This window comes from Rhineura floridana, chromosome 4 (assembly GCF_030035675.1).
Source record: "Rhineura floridana isolate rRhiFlo1 chromosome 4, rRhiFlo1.hap2, whole genome shotgun sequence".
Classification (NCBI taxonomy): Eukaryota; Metazoa; Chordata; class Lepidosauria; order Squamata; family Rhineuridae; genus Rhineura; species Rhineura floridana.
Window position 1 is genome coordinate 167,498,211 of NC_084483.1, and position 16,177 is coordinate 167,514,387.

Consider the following 16,177-nt stretch of genomic DNA (forward strand, 5'->3'; position numbering starts at 1 on the left):
CTCTATTGCATCCGCAGAATGTTGTCCCAGGAGGTTGTTCCAAGTGGTCCGAAGCCTGGTCGGTCCAGCTGCCCAGGAACCCATGGAGCACTCTAAAGCCTCCTGTGACATATTTGCAAAACATTTTGCTGATAAAATCAATCGCCTGAAGAGCGTAATTCCGCACGCCGTGGACACAGGAAGCGGGCCAGAGGCGATCAGTTGTGATCCAGTCCGGTGGGATCGGTTTCAGCCTCTTCCCTCTGAGGAAGTGGACAAGGTGCTCTCTACTGTGAGACCGACCACTTGTTTGTTTGACCCTTGCCCCACGTGGCTCATTGTGGGCTGCAAAGAGAGACTGAGCGAAGGGATCATGGCGGTGGTAAATGCTTCCTTGGAAGAGGGTGCATTGCCATCCGCCCTCAAGGAGGCGGTAATAAAGCCCATCTTGAAAAAACCCTCCTTGGATCCCCAAGATTTAAACAACTTTCGCCCAGTCTCCAATTTACCATTCTTGGGCAAGGTGATTGAACGTGTGGTGGCCAAACAGCTACAGACACACTTGGAGGAAACAGATTACTTAGATCCATTCCAATCGGGCTTCAGGACTGGATATGGAACTGAAACAGCCTTGGTCGCTCTGGTGGATGATTTAAGGAGGGCGTTGGATAGGGGAGAACACTCCTTCCTCGTCCTCCTGGATCTCTCAGTGGCTTTTGATACCGTTGACCACGGTATCCTCCTGGATCACCTGGAGGGAATGGGAATTGGGGGCACTGTTTTACGGTGGTTCCGTTCCTATCTCTCTGACAGGCACCAGAGGGTGGCATTGGGACTGGAGGTTTCAGACCCTTGGCCTCTCAATTGTGGTGTGCCACAGGGTTCTATCCTCTCTCCCATGCTGTTTAACATCTATGTAAAGCCGCTGGGAGCTATCATCAGGAGATTTGGGTTGCAGTGTCACCAATATGCAGATGACACTCTATCTCTCATTTAAGTTCTCACCGGAGTTGGCTGTGGAGACTATTTCCAAGTGCCTGGAGTCTGTAAGTGAATGGATGGGAGGAAACAGGCTGAAACTGAACCCTGACAAGACCGACGTACCGCTTGTGGGAGATAAGAGAAGGATAGGAGATATTGACCTGACGCTGAACGGGGTTAGATTGCCCCTGAAGGACCAGGTTCGCAGTCTCGGGGTCATTCTTGACTCCCAGCTGTCCATGGAGGCTCAGGTGTCAGCGGTGAGCCGGGCAGCTTGGTATCAATTACATCTGATACAGAGGCTGTGACCCTACCTTCCGGTCCATCTGCTCCCATGGGTGGTGCATGCCCTGGTCTCCTCTCGCTTAGACTACTGTAATGCGCTCTACGTGGGGCTACCCTTGAAGATGGTCCGGAAATTACAACTGGTACAGAATGTGGCGGCACGGTTGATTCAAAACAGCCGCCGCCAGGATCATATCACCCCAGTGCTGAAAGATCTGCACTGGCTACCAGTTGTGTACCGAGCCCAATTCAAGGTGTTGGTGTTAACCTTTAAAGCCCTATATGGTGTCGGTCCAGTTTATCTAAAGGAGTGCCTCCAGCATCACCAAATATGCCGCCTGACGAGATCTGCCTCACAAGACCTTCTCTCGGTCCCACCAGTTAAGACAGCTAGGCTGGTGCGGACCAGAGAGAGGGCATTCTCAGTTGTGGCCCCCACCCTCTGGAACTCTCTGCCATACGACCTTCGCCATGCCCCCTCCCTGGTAGGTTTCCGCCAAGGATTGAAAACTTGGTTGTTTCAGCGGGCATACAAGCCTCCTAGATAATTTTAGTTTACAGTGTATAGATGTAGGTTGGTGGATTATAATTGTTTTATATGTTAAAACTGTATTATATGTTGTATTTTTAATTATGTACGCCGCCTAGAGTGGCCGTTCATTTGGCCAGATAGGTGGCCTAAAAATAAAATTTTATTTATTATTATTATTATTGATAAACATGCAAGAAAGTTATCTGAGTGGTACGTTCACAATACACAATATCCCTCTAGGGCTGTTTTCATCTTTTGCCATCAAGTACTCAAGAAAAAGAAGAAAAAATAGCCACTATGTTGAGTATAGTGAGTGCTTTAAAAGGGTAAAGCACTTCTACTGCCTTGAAGTCGATTCTGGCTTATGGTGACCCTATGAATGGGGTTTTCATGGTAAGCGGAATTCAGAGGGGGTTTACCATTGCCTTCCTCTGAGGCTGAGAGGCAGTGACTGGCCCAAGGTCACCCAGTGAGCTTCATGGCTGTGTGGGGATTCGAACCCTGGTCTCCCAGATCGTAGTCCAACACTCTAACCACTATGCCACACTGGCTCTCAGCCCATAATACAAAGTTCTAATATTTAACTCTTCAAGGGATATGTTACCATACAGGCTGGATTGTTTCAGGATCACTGAAGTAATTATAAGGTGATTGCGATCATGAAAAAGCCACCCTCAGTTAGGGAAATACTTGAGTGGGCAGACTTCGGGGGGCTCTTCCAGATGAGTCTTTTGTTGTGCACTTGCCCCTCCCTTACTCACCGAATTTTTCAGAGAAAAATAGAATCATAGAAGAGTAGAATGGGTCTATGAGGCCATCAAGCCCAACCCCCTGCTCAGTGGAAGAATTGGGGTTGCCAGGCTCAGGACCTGAGAATTATTCTGTATCTTTAAGAGAAGAGAAAATTCAGCCAAGTGCAGGTGTTCTTGCAACACTGTAATGGGAAAACCCACAAGGTGAAATTCTCCCTTCCACCTGCACAACTTTTAAAGATACAGAAGACCTCATGGTTGCCAGGCCCAACCTCCAAAAGGTCTTCTGTATTTTTAAAAGTTGTGCAGGGAGAAGGGAGGATTTCACCTTGTGGTTTTTCCCATTACAGTGTTGCAAGAAAACCTGCACTCAGCTGAATTTTCTCCCCTATTAAAGATATAGAATCATTCTCAGGCCCTGAGCCTGGGAACCCCAGGAAGAATCCAAGTTAAAACAGACCTGACAGGTGGCTGTCCAGCTGCCTCTTGAATGCCTCCAGTGTTGGAGAGCCCACCACCTCCCTAGGTCATTGGCTACATTGTTGTACCACTCTAACAGTTAGGAATTTTTCCCTGACATTCAGTTGAAATCTGGCTTCCTATAACTTGAGGCCATTATTCCATGTCCTGCACTCTGGGGTGATTGAGAAAGATCCTGGCCCTTTCAAGTACTTGATAGTGCTATCATATCTCCACAGCTTGGAAAAGTTACTTTTTTGAACTATAGCTCCCATCAGCCCAATCCAGTGGCCATGCTGGCTGGGGCTGATGGGAGTTGTAGTTTAAAAAAGTAACTTTTCCAAGCTCTGCGATATCTCCCCTCAGTCTTCTCTTCTCCAGGCTAAACATGCCCAGTTCTTTCAGTCTCTCCTCATGTTATGGAAATATGCAGAGATCCTCAGCGATCTGAGTTGTGTGTGTGCCAGTGTGTGTATTTACCTAAGTAGTAGGCTTTTACCCTGCATTTAGATCACTGAGACTTAAGACTTAGTAAAATAAGAAAAGCTACTTTATATATAGAAATACATAGCAGATAGGAAAGGCATACCTAGTTCTAACTAAGTTGGAGGCAGAATGCCCAGACTTGGGTATTGCCCTCATGACTCAGGAGAGAGAGCAAAGACAAAGATGTCTCCTCTGTCTTCGGACAGTCAAAGAAGAAGACAAAGGAAGGAGGGGCAGACCAGCTTCCCTGAGCATATCAGTTTACAACGGAAGGACATCAGGTAGAGAAGAGCACCGGTAAAGGTAGGCAAGCCTAGCCAGCTGGAGGACCCTAACTCCATCTTTGTTCTGGAATACAAACAAAAGAACCCAAACAGGAGTTGCTCTTGCCCCAGTTACAACACCTCACAGGGCTTTGTTTCTAGTCCCATTCTTAAATTGCTCCTGTTCTTAAAACAAGCTGTTACTCTTTAAATCTGGGCTGTCATTGTCTGTCACATAACAAATTAAAAAGGCAATCGTTCAAAAAAATCCAAGGGGGGTACATGGAGCACAACTTGGGGGACAGCAGTACACTCATTTGCAGGGCCAGTTCTAAAGGGCGGCCAGGTGGGGCACTGGCCCGATGGCCCCTGGAGCTACAGGGGGCCCCTCAGCCACCCCTCTGCTCCCCTTCCATGATCCTTGCCCCCCACGCACCCCCACCTACCTGTCTGCTGTCTTTTACCATTGCCCTTCATGAAGATGGTGGCCGCGGTTTCCCTAAGGTACTGAAGCCCCTGCCGCCATCTTAGTTGATGGCAGAGATGCGCGCACGTAGCACGCACACGTGCCATCAACAAAGATGGCGGCGGAGGCGTCATCCCCTTAGGGAAACCACGGCCACCATCTTCATTAAGGGCAATGGTAAAAGACAGCAGACAGGTAGGTGGGGGTTTGGGGGGCGTGGGCATGCACGTGCGTGCGTGCACAGACACACCAGGGGCCCAGGGCAAGCTGATGCCCAAGGGCCCCGGCATTCCTGGAGCCGGCCCTGCTCATTTGCCCCAATGTGGCTACAAAGCTGATCCCACCCTTTCTCATAGAGAGCCCAGGGCTTCTGTGAATATGAAAAACAGAATTAAAACCATAAACTAAAATCCATTATAATAATAAAACAAACAATAAAATTCAGCAGTGCAATCTTATTAGTAGAGATTTGAACTATGGCCTCCCTAATCTTCGTCCATCACTCTAGACACAACCAATGAGGATATCATGAATACTGGGGAAAACACAAAATCCTTAGGATGGGCAACTACAGCACTGAAATATTTGATTTTCTATATCTGGCAATGCTAGCTCTGGAGTTTTGGGGTGGGGGGCTTCAATGGACCTCCCTTAACTTAGAAGAAGTGTTTGCCAGCTGCTGTTTTTATTTCCTTAACATCCTCTGGCAATGACATGGCACCATCACATTGTGCCATTCTCAGGGGATTGGTGTGTGTGTATGGCTACCACTACCCACTCAAAAAGCAATGCCAAAAAAAGGTGAGTTGGGGGCAGTGTTTTTCTTCTCTCCCTTGCTCTCTCTCTCATACACAAGGTAAGCCAAAAGTCTTCCATTGAGAACTTTCAGCTCAGCCTTAGCAGTTTTTGCACACTTTATAGCAACTTGTTTGGCTTCTCTACATAATTATAATAGCGAAAAGTGTGAGCAGATCCTTTCATACCTTTCATATTTCCCTTCAAGCACAGGGTGCCTATACATAGTTACAGTGCTTCAATTGTGTTTCGTCTTTGGAAAGTGCTTGCTTGGCTTTACTGGGTTCTCTTGAGAAAAAATATGATGATGAGGTGTTCTGGATATTAATGTGACACCATTTTATTGGGCCAACTGAAGAATTATGAGGTCACAAGACTGCCTGAAGAGTCAATGATATACCTGAAAAGGATACTTTATTGTTCAAATTTTCTACTTTATGATTTCACTTGTAAAAACATCTTTCTGGAGGCCCTCTGGACAAATTCTTGAATCTTTCCAATAATCATGATGTAGGAACATTATTAAACATCTGCCTATATTAAGCTAAGCATTTGTTCCAGCTACAGAAGGTGTTTGATACCTCTTTCATATTTTTTGGATTATTCTTAAGATTTAGCACATTGCTGTAAATACAGTAGTAGTAGTAGTGGTGGTGGTGGTGGTATTTATTCAGGTCAAGACAAAACAGATCTACCTCCACTGAATACCAGTTGCTGGAAACTGCGGTAGGGGAGAGTGCTGTTGCACTCAGGTCCTGCTTGCAAGCTTCCCTTGGGCATCTGGTTAGCCACTTTGAGAATGCTGGACTAGATGGATCATTGGTTTGATCCAGCAGGCTCTTCTTATGTTTAGATGTTGGCACCCAGAAAAAAGGATTGGATATGTATTGACAAAGGTCTTCCAACATTAAATTAATTTTATTTAAGATGATTAATACCTACACTTCCAAAATAGACACAATTTTCCATTGAACTCAGTAAGCATGCAAATGATCAATCCATTCTCAGCAAACTTGCACAGGATCCCATTTCTTACCTCCCAGATTAAAAAGCAGAGAAATTAACTAATAGGCAAAAAACCTTCTGATTTAAGAATGTACCTATAGCCAACAGATATTTCTATCAAACTTTAAAAAGCAGGGAAATTGGGTAGCTATAGTGAATGCACCAGGGGAGAAGGAGACCTGACCTCCTCTCTGAGATATTGGACTGCCCTACAAATTTGTAAAAACACAAACATAATTTGGGTTGGTCTTTCACAGTCCAATCCACTTCCTATGTAGCTTGGAAGAATTTGGTAACATGTGCCTCTGAGCATATGAACATATGCTCATGTGTTCTGCCTGGGAGGACACACATCACACGCTCTTGACTATGTAAATTACACACATTTATGACTTGGGGCCATCCTTGTATTGTCTGATCATTAGCATAATGTCTTGCAGCTGCATTCATAAATGTACCACTAATCTTAAACCTCCTCTCCTTTGAATTCTGTGCATGGATCTCATAGAGCTTTATGAGCCTTCATTCAGCTGCTTCCCACCTCTACTGCGGATCCCACCATGCGTACACATTTGTTCTTTGTGATTGCTTCATTGTGAAGCTTCGCTCCTCATAAATGTGCCAGAGGCATCACTGCATGTCATGTGGTATAATTTGGAGAGGGATATATATCTATCTTCCTGTTCTTTCATTTTATGGCTGTGCATGAAATGATCCCACAGAGGGAAAGAAGCCAGCCCTATAACCTTTCCATATTCAATGTCTTGAGCTCATGTTCCTCAAGTCTTCCCATCACCATCCTCTGCTGCAGTCTGGTCCTCCTGGAAGGGAATGATCCTTCACCCCTCCCTCCTTCCCTCCTGCTCTCCTTTCCTTTTGAGTCAAAACTGCAAACACCTGGCATACATTCCAGGGAGCAAATCTGCAGTGCGCCTCCTCCTCTGCACAGGCATCTGAGCTGAACCTTGTTTTAGGGATCCCCGAGGGCCTCTCAATCAATAATCCATGTACATTTTATGAGGGCTGGATTACAGGGATTTGCAAAGAGGGTGATTAGGTAATGCTTCAAAAGACACTTATCACCAACAGCTGCAGCATTAACAAGGAGGACCTATTAACAATTTAGTAGGAATAATCCCTAATTCTGGTAAACCTGCACATGATGAGTTACGACCCTTAGAACCCAGAATTATTTCCAAATAGCCAGTTGGATTTAGATGGCCATGACTCCAACATCTGGCTGAGTGATGACATCTCAAAATATACAGGATGTCGTGGGGGGGCGGGGGGGCAATGAGCAAGAATAGGGAGCTGTGCAAAGGACTGGACAATAATAATAGCCCCTTTCAGCTCATAACCCCTGCGTAATCAATGCTACGGGGAAATGTCTTCCTGGCATAAACTGTCTCAAGTGGCTACCTGTAGGTTAGAGAGAGAGAGAGAGAGATCCTAAATGATTGTCAATCACTCATCAACACTATAAGGCAATGATGGGAAACCTCAGACCTGGGAGCCCAATGCAGCCCTCCAGGCTTCCCTATCTGACCCTCAGGACTCTTCACCAGGCCAACTCCCCTCCTGAGCCATATCCCTCACCAGCCCTGCTTTGCACCCTCCTTGAGTGTTTTTGTCCGACAGGAACATATCTTTGACCTCTGATCATGCTTATTGCTTGCCTGGATGGAGATGTGCATGTGTGAGTAGAAACGAACTTACTATACAAAGCCAAAATGCCCATTTGTTGTCCTGCTGACTTTTGCCTCCGGCCTCATGCACCACTGGCATGTGGCCCCCAGAAGCTTGCCCAGAAGGGTACCTGGCCCTTGGGCTGAAAAAGTGTTCCCCACACCTACTGTAGGGGGAGGATTCATGTCGATGTGAGTGGCTCCTTCAGGTGAGAAAGAGTCAACAGGGAATTATCTCACTGTATAGAAAAATCTATCTGTGATTGGGCATTGGAGAGACAGGAGTCAGACCCCTGGATACTTCCTCTTCCAACTCAGTAGTGTTACTCACTTGGGTGGGGCTGCTTTAGCACCTACTGGGGGAGCAACTTGGGCAGGAGTCCCCTAAGTTGCTGGGTATTGGTTTTTTCTTTTTTTGTCCTATGTGAAAAGGTGCTGGTGCTGAAAAAGCTTCATCAGAAAGGCAGAAAAAGCATCCCATCAGGGGCGTCACTACTGGGGTGCGGAGGGTGTGGCCCACACCTGGGTGTCACCATGAGGGGGGTGACACCCAGAGCTTCCCCGCACCACACCGTTGCCTGGCAAGGCTGCTCCAACTCCTCGGAGGCGGGCGGGAGGGCAAGACCGGGAGCAGCATCGGCAGGGCGAGGGAGGCACGCCGGCATTCCCAGGCCTTCTCCAGCTGGGTGTCCCTTCTGCACGCACCCTCCCAAGGGCATGGACGGGGTGGCTGGCCTCAAGTGCGCACAGCTGTGCACACGCACCAAGCCCAGCCACCTCGTCCATGCCCCTGGGAGGGCGTGCACCGGAGGTCCGCACCCCCCCTGCACTCCCGCTAGTGACGCCGCTGCATCCCATTTTACTGTTTACAATGAAGTAGCTAACCTTGTCAATCCACATTTTACTTTTAGAGTTTATTTATGCCATTGCATTATATAAAACAATATTTTATATTGTTTCTATATTATTTATAAATAAATAAAATAGCCTGGATTAATTACTTTTTTGGCTTCCTCATAAGCCTCATATTGCTTCTTATATTATGCAACTCATCTAGAAAATATTCACTAATAGGCAAAAAACCTTATGGTTTAAGAGTATACCTATAGCCAACAGATATTTCTATCAAACTTTAAAAAGCAGGGAAATTAGGCAGCTATAGTGAATGCACCAGGGGAGCAGGAGACCTGACCTCCTCTCTGAGATATTGTACTGCCCTACAAATTTATAAAAATGCAAACACAATCTGGGTTGGTCTTTCACAGACCAATCCATTTCCTGTGTAGCTTGGAAGAATCTGGTAACGTGTCTCTGAGCATATGTGAGTGGTGGCAGAGTAAACTATGAAGTCTTTTGCACTGAAGGAAAGGACTATGAATTTTTTACTGGACTTAAAGTGCTTTTAAACTCTTTGAGATGTCAGGTCTAGTCAAGAAATCTCAGGAGTTTCTTCGCTTTACTTGAGTTGATTTGTACTGTGATTCACAAGAACTAGAATATGTACCATCCTCCAAGGCTTCCAGGTTTTATAGTATCTTAACTTAGAGATTACTTGAGTCCTGTTGCCTCAGCTCATATATTTTTATATACACAATTTTCACAGATGAATGGCCTGGGGCCAGTTTACATGAGAGATCATACCCCTCTGGTCTACCACAATCTTTTAAGTTCCACTCGAAATGCTTTCATACAGTGCAATTTTATGCATGTTTACTCACAAGTAAATCCCACTTAGGTGGTTCACTTAAAGAAATGTGGGGGGAATACATGCTGCCAGTCAGTGCAGACACTACTGAGTTAGATGGACCATTGGTCTGACTTGCTATAAGGCAGGTTCCTAACGTTTGGATACTTTTCTCCTGGAGACTTGTCAAAGCTTGAGGCCATGTGCATTTCTGAAGCAATATAAAGCCATTTAATTCCAGCTCATTTTTTGGGAAAACAGGGATAGTGAGGGATTTGGTAGAATAGTTAGCAAATTGCTACCCACCCTAAGCCCTTGGCGTGGTGCAGTCTATATATCCAGTAAAGTAAAATAACAGAGGCTTCAACAGTTCACACTAGACAGCAAGCCTTCTGGGATTCTGGTCTTCTTTATCACGTGGCTGGCTTAAGATCTTTCACTGCGTGTAAGAAATAGTTGTAAGAATTGGCCCTAAAGAAGACTGTGGGCAATGATTGACAATTTCCAGCTTACATTGATTTGAAATGAGTGCAAAATCTGACCCTCTCGCATGGAGAGAGCAGCCTACATGAGACATATTTAAAGACGTCTAAAGAACACCTCTGAGAAACACAGGCTCTCTTCAGGAAGCCTGTCACTGAATTGGAATCATCCTGTGGTTTGGAAGGAATGTGTTCCGGGAAAGCATTACAGCAGTTTACAACTCAAAGACTCCTGCAGGTAATTGGTTTCATTCACTTTCTCAAAGTGTAAGTGCAGCTTCTTGCAGTTGTAACAGCTGGTTCCTTTGTTCATGGGTTTGTTTTTTCCTTTTCTTTCTTTTATACGTTAAAGAATCTGGCTTTGCTATTTGTGATGGCTCCTCCTCCTTTCCAGCCTACTCTACCAAGCAAACAGTGAAGGTCAAACAGCATGATATTTCCGATGACCCAAACTAAAGTTTAAGTTGGATTCTCAAGTTCTACTTGAATGAAAGTAAATTAATCTGCATTTGCTGCAATAGAGAAACATTATGCTCTTTTAAAGAGAGTTGACCTGCTGTTATTTATTATTATTATTTATTTATTAGATTTATATCCCACCCTTCCTCCCAGTAGGAACCCAGGGCAGCTGTTATGCTATAACTTAGATGCTAAAATATCTTTGATTGACTGATTGATTGATTAAGGCCATTTATAACCTGCCCTTCATCACAATGGATCCCAGGGCTGAGTACAGCATACAAATCACATGAAATGACATAGGCATCACATAGGAATAAAAAGCACCACAAAAACAATTTAAACAGCAAGAGCAGTTCAACATATAGAGCAGCTGCTCACAATAAGGCTGCAATCCAATGCATACTTACCTGGGAGTAAGTCCCATTGAACCCAATAGATCTTACTTCTAAGTAGACATGTGCTGGATTGTAGCCTAAGTCAATTAACACAAAGAGGCTGCAATCCTATATTCACTTACATGGAAGTACGTTTCACTGAATTCAAGAGGGCTTATTTCTGAGGAGGCATGTATAGAATTGCACTGTAAAATCCTGAAAACTCCTAGTCAAATAGGCATATCATTATTTTGCATCAAAATGATAAAAGTGTTGGTAGGAAGTGCATTTCTAAGAGGAGGGCATTCCACAGCTGGAATACCTCCACAGCTAAGTCCCTTCTCACATCATCACATCCCCCAACAATAGTATATAATGAAGAGCTCGCCTTTGTGTAAGGACTGCATTCAAGATATCTCCAGGAAGATCAGGGGTTAAAGTGGGTAAGAACAGGCAAACATGTAATACCAGCCAAACATTTCACCCATATTCATGACTAAGCTTTAGGGATGGGGAAATCAGTCTATATCCAGTCCATTGCACTTTTATATGTGCTCACCGTTCTGTGCTGTTTCCACATTAATCATATGTGTGCATACAGACAGGCTGCGAATGGAGCCCCTCAGAGCAGTCCATCCTCAAAACTCTATAACTGCCACCATTTGTATGTTAGCAGATGATGAAGGCAGAAGCCAAAACATTATGCTAGAAAAATAAAAACCTCTGTTTTGTTAATCACAAATACATATAATCACACACACACATACAATGTGTGTATGTATTTTAAAAATCCATATGAAAATTCACATTTAAATACATATTTTATGTGTGTTATAAAATCCATATGAAAATTTCACATTTAAATACATATTTCAATATGTAAGTATATTTTTCTCAAAATCCACATTTCTAAGTGTGTTTCCCCTCAAAATATATTTTTCAAGTGTATTAATGGTTTTCTGGCTTCAGAATGCTAGTCCCATTATAAAATGGGGACAAATGTGCCCCACCCCAGTTGAAGTCTTGAGAGACTTCATCCTGAAGGGAGAAGGGAATGAGGTTATCTGGCCATCGTGGCCATTCACAGATACACCAGTTCCACTCCTCCAACCAGCCTTCTCCTTTCTGCAGCATCTGCCCTCCCACCTTTGGCCACTTGGGCTGTGCTAGTCACCCTTCAGGGATTTGAGGAGGAGTTTGGGGTGTCCTTGATTGGCTTTTGGGGCTTTCTTTTGTCACCTACTCCATACTGTGTGGGATTTGATTGGCTTTGGGGAATGATTCCAGGTCATTGTGGTTCTTTACTGATTGGCATTTAGTAGGGGCAGGTGAGTAGCTTTTAAGATGTAAAAGATCTCTCTGAGACATCATTGGATGAAGGGCACTCATTAACCACCTTCTGTTGCTGTCTGCCATGAGTATCCTGCTGAACCCTAGATTGCAGGAGCTCAGTACACATGTAGGCACACAAAGCCATGGCTCCCATTCTGGGGGATGGAATAAGATCCTTCCCATCCTCTGCTTGGGGCTGGAGGCAGTGGCATCACTAGCGGGGTGCAGGGAGTGTGGATTGCACCCGGGTGACACCATGAGGGGGGTGACACCCAGAGCAGCCCAGTCGTGGGGCAGGGCGCCCGCACCTTTGCCCGGCAAAGGAGCCAAGAAGCGCTCCGGGTTGGCGTTGGAGCAGCCAACTCCTCCTCAGAGTCAGGCAGGTGGGCAGGCGAGACTGGGAGCAACGTCGGCGGGGCGAGGGAGGTGCGCTGGCATTACCAGGCCTGCTTCTCTGGCTGGGTGCTTCTCCAGCTGGGTGCCCCTCCGGTGTGTGCCCTCCCAGGAGCATGGGTGGCTGGCCTTGTGCACGCGTGTGCACGCGCACTCAGCAGGACATTTGGGGGCTTGCCAAGGAGTTACTGCACCGGGTGACACCAACCCTAGTGACTCCACTGGCTGGAGGATGATTTGGGTGAACATTTCCACAGGAATGGAGGGATGCATGTCACTATCTGATTTATCCAGAATCCACCTGCCCACACTTTCATAATTGGTTGAATTGGCTGCAGGTCTTCTTATTGGTGCATAATAAATATAGCCTGTTTATGTCTCTCTAGTCTCCTTTCTGGGTGTGTGGGCAAAAGCATTGCATTTTTTTGGATTAAGTATACACACCTTGGGATGAAGGGTGGCCTTGAAATGTAATATAAATAAATAAATAAATAAATAAATAAATAGTATTTTGATACATTTTTAAAGCTGAGAACTGAATTGGAACATTCAGGAACAGTGAAGTTAGGTGAATAACTAAGTTCTGATTTATACATTGCTCCAGCAGGTGCAGATCAGATCAGTTCATATTGAATTCATTGAAAGATTGAATTCCTCAAGCTCCCCTACTAAGCTTAGAGCACTAATATAATGTTATGGGGAATTTGGTGAACACATGTAACCTACTTCCAGCACTGCAGAACACTTAAATCATATTACAGATAATGCAGTTCCTCTTACTCGCTTTATGCATCATGTAGTTAATGAGTGATTATTCATACCAAGATAGCTCAGTGAGGAGTATGTGAGTATGTTTAAACTTCCTTGGGAGGTCTAGCATCATTAGGTCACAAACTTGAGAGGTATTTCCACTGCACATACCTTCCTCCCTCCCCCACCAGAAAAACCATTGGGATTAATTCAGCATGTCCCAAAAATGTTGTGGTATCTGCTATTGTATATACCATGAGATAAAATAAGTCTAGTTCTTACAGCCAAACTAATGATGTGAGAAACTTCTAATTGCATTTCATGTGTCTTTTTTTTTAAGAATTCACAGGAGGTTGGAGGGGGGCAATGAGAATTAGGACTGCAGTGCATGTGAAGTTAACCCCTTCCCTCATCCTGCAGTTGCTATTTATCTTGTGTCAGGGCTGGGCATTGGGCAATAGTCTGAAGTGAGCCAGGAACCATAGGACAAGCCAATAGTCAGGACCAATGAGCAAGTCAGGCCTGAACCAGGAGGGAGGGTCATGAAAGAAGTCAGAACCAAAAACCAGTCAATGATGCAGGAACATACCAGTGTTCATGAAGACCTTGTTGCTTCAGCAAAGTTCAACTAGAATAGGAAGCTCTCTGATATGCCTTTCTGCCCAGGAGGGCAGAGTGAGTCCAGGGACTGAAGGTACTTCACTGAGAAGCTGCCTCCTGCGGCTCACCAAATGGGACAGGTCAGTGGCGTCACTAGGGTTGGTGTCACCTGGTGCGGTAACTACTGGACCTCCTCCCGTATCAGACCATACAGAATCCTTAGTAATGTTTTTTGTACTAATGTTACTCGTAAATCGTAATTCCCATATATCACTGAATGTAATGGCAATAGTAGTGACATAAACAACTAGCAAAATTAAAATTACACCTTTAAATTACAATATCATACGCACAGCTCAAATTCTTGCTCTTATTACTAATGGGAGTTAATTATCTTACATATGCCCATAGTAAATTTTCAGATACTTTCAGACCCTCAGCAATTTTCAAGTGGTCTATGTAGAAGAAAGGTTTGGGAACCCCTGGAATAAGACACCTGCTTATGTCCCTATGCTGCTCTCTCCCCTCATTTAGGTGCCTGGGATGCATGCGTGTGGACACACCTCTTTACAATTATGGAAAGTAATTCTTAATAATAAGTCTCCAGACACAAAGTTACATAGGTATTTATCAGTTGTTTAGTAGAAAATTCAGAGCTGCAGGGTCCCTTCATGATAGTTACAGCCACGTACACCCTTTTTTGCTCCTGGATTAAGAATGAGATCTTTGTTAATGCATTCTCTCACAACAACAAACATCTCTAGGAGCCAATCAGCATGAAAGTGGAGAGCATTAGCAACTGAGAAGAGTCTTCTCAGTGGCTGACTCACCTCCTTTCACTCTGATTGGCTCCAATCTGCAGAAAAGGCAAGGAAGCATATTAGAAGACTCTTTTCAGTGACTAACACACTCCCTTTTATTTTATTTATTTATTTGTTAAATTTTTATACCGCCCCACTAGCATAGCTCTTTGGGCGGTGTACAACAAAGAAATACAAACATATACAATAAAATCCCATAATAAAATACAACAACAATATAAAAGAGTAAGAAAACTAAAAACAGTTACAGCACATGTTAAAACTAGATTAAGTTAGATTAAAATGCCTTAGAAAAGAGGAAGGTTTTGACTTGGTGCCAAAAAGATAGTAACATCTGCGCCAAGCGCACCTCATCAGGAAGACTGTTCCACAGTTCGGGGGCCACCACTGAGAAGGCCCTAGTTCTTGTTACCACCCTCCGAGCTTCTTTATGAGTCGGAACTCGGAGGAGGGGCTTCGATGTAGAACGTAGTGTACGGGCAGGTTCATATCGGGAGAGGCGTTCCAGCAGGTATTGTGGTCCCGCACCGTATAAGGCTTTATAGGTTAAAACCAGCACTCTGGCCCAGAAGCATATTGGAAGCCAGTGCAAGCGAGCCAGAACAGGTATTATGTGTTCGGACCACTTGGTCCACGTTATCAGTCTGGCCGCTGCGTTTTGCACGAGCTGTAGCTTCCGAACTGTCTTCAGAGGCAGCCCTACGTAGAGCGCATTGCAGTAATCCTGCTGACTGTAGGATGCTTGGAGACATAGGGACCCTGCTCCTAAAAAAGCAGAGGGACTAAGATCCCCTGGGCGACTACCCTCCTGGTGCTTATGGACATGACCATAATATATTTTGTGACGAGTAAGTTCGATATTATTTATTAAGTGTGTTTAGGATTACACTGATGGCATTCCCAAATATGTACTTTCTTTCACACAGACTTTGGTTTTCCATAACACAATGTTTGTCCAAGCCTCCACACTTGGGGGGGCACTACTTGCACACCTCTTCCATAAGCACATCAAAGTTGGATACACACCTGATCCAAGACCCAGACAAAAGGGCACTCAAAACAAAAAGGTAATTACAGTGGCTGAGTAGATCTTGTACAGTGGTTATACTGACTGGGCAGCCACTGTCCTTCATATTTTACAAAATACTTTTTCCTATACCAAGATTAAATTTCTGTGTATGAAAAAGTAATATATGAAGTGGTCTCAATAGTGAGAAAAGTAAACAAGTGAATGGTGATCCAAATGTTTTTCATTCTCACGTTATGAAGCTAGCTGCCAGATGATGTATCACCTTCGCTACGCATGCAGCGTAGACTGAAAAAACAGCACCCAAGCCACCATTCAATACGTGCACATGTTCTTTCCGACATGAATCTACAGGTCTCAAAAAGTAATGTGTGAGAAAGTCCTCAAACACCTTATAACATGCCTCAAACATGGTCTCTTGTTCTACCAGCATGCCTTCACACCATCACTTTGCCAAAACATAAGGATAGGTAAATTGCTTTTAGGGAGGTTCACAATTATGATTTCCTATTTATTTAATCTAAAGATATTTAAAATACATAAAAACAGCCAGGGGAAGATATT

The 16,177-nt window shown here is 44.6% G+C and overlaps 1 long non-coding RNA gene across 2 annotated transcripts in view; it reads left to right on the forward strand.

Moving 5' to 3' along the window:
- The first annotated feature begins 9,680 nt into the window (after positions 1-9,680).
- The window catches only part of LOC133384494 (uncharacterized), a 31,986-nt gene continuing 25,489 nt past the window's right edge, over positions 9,681-16,177 (forward strand). For both annotated transcript variants that reach the window (XR_009762587.1, XR_009762586.1), the window contains exon 1: positions 9,681-10,092. This is a non-coding gene — a long non-coding RNA (uncharacterized LOC133384494). The remainder of the gene's footprint in view (positions 10,093-16,177) is intronic.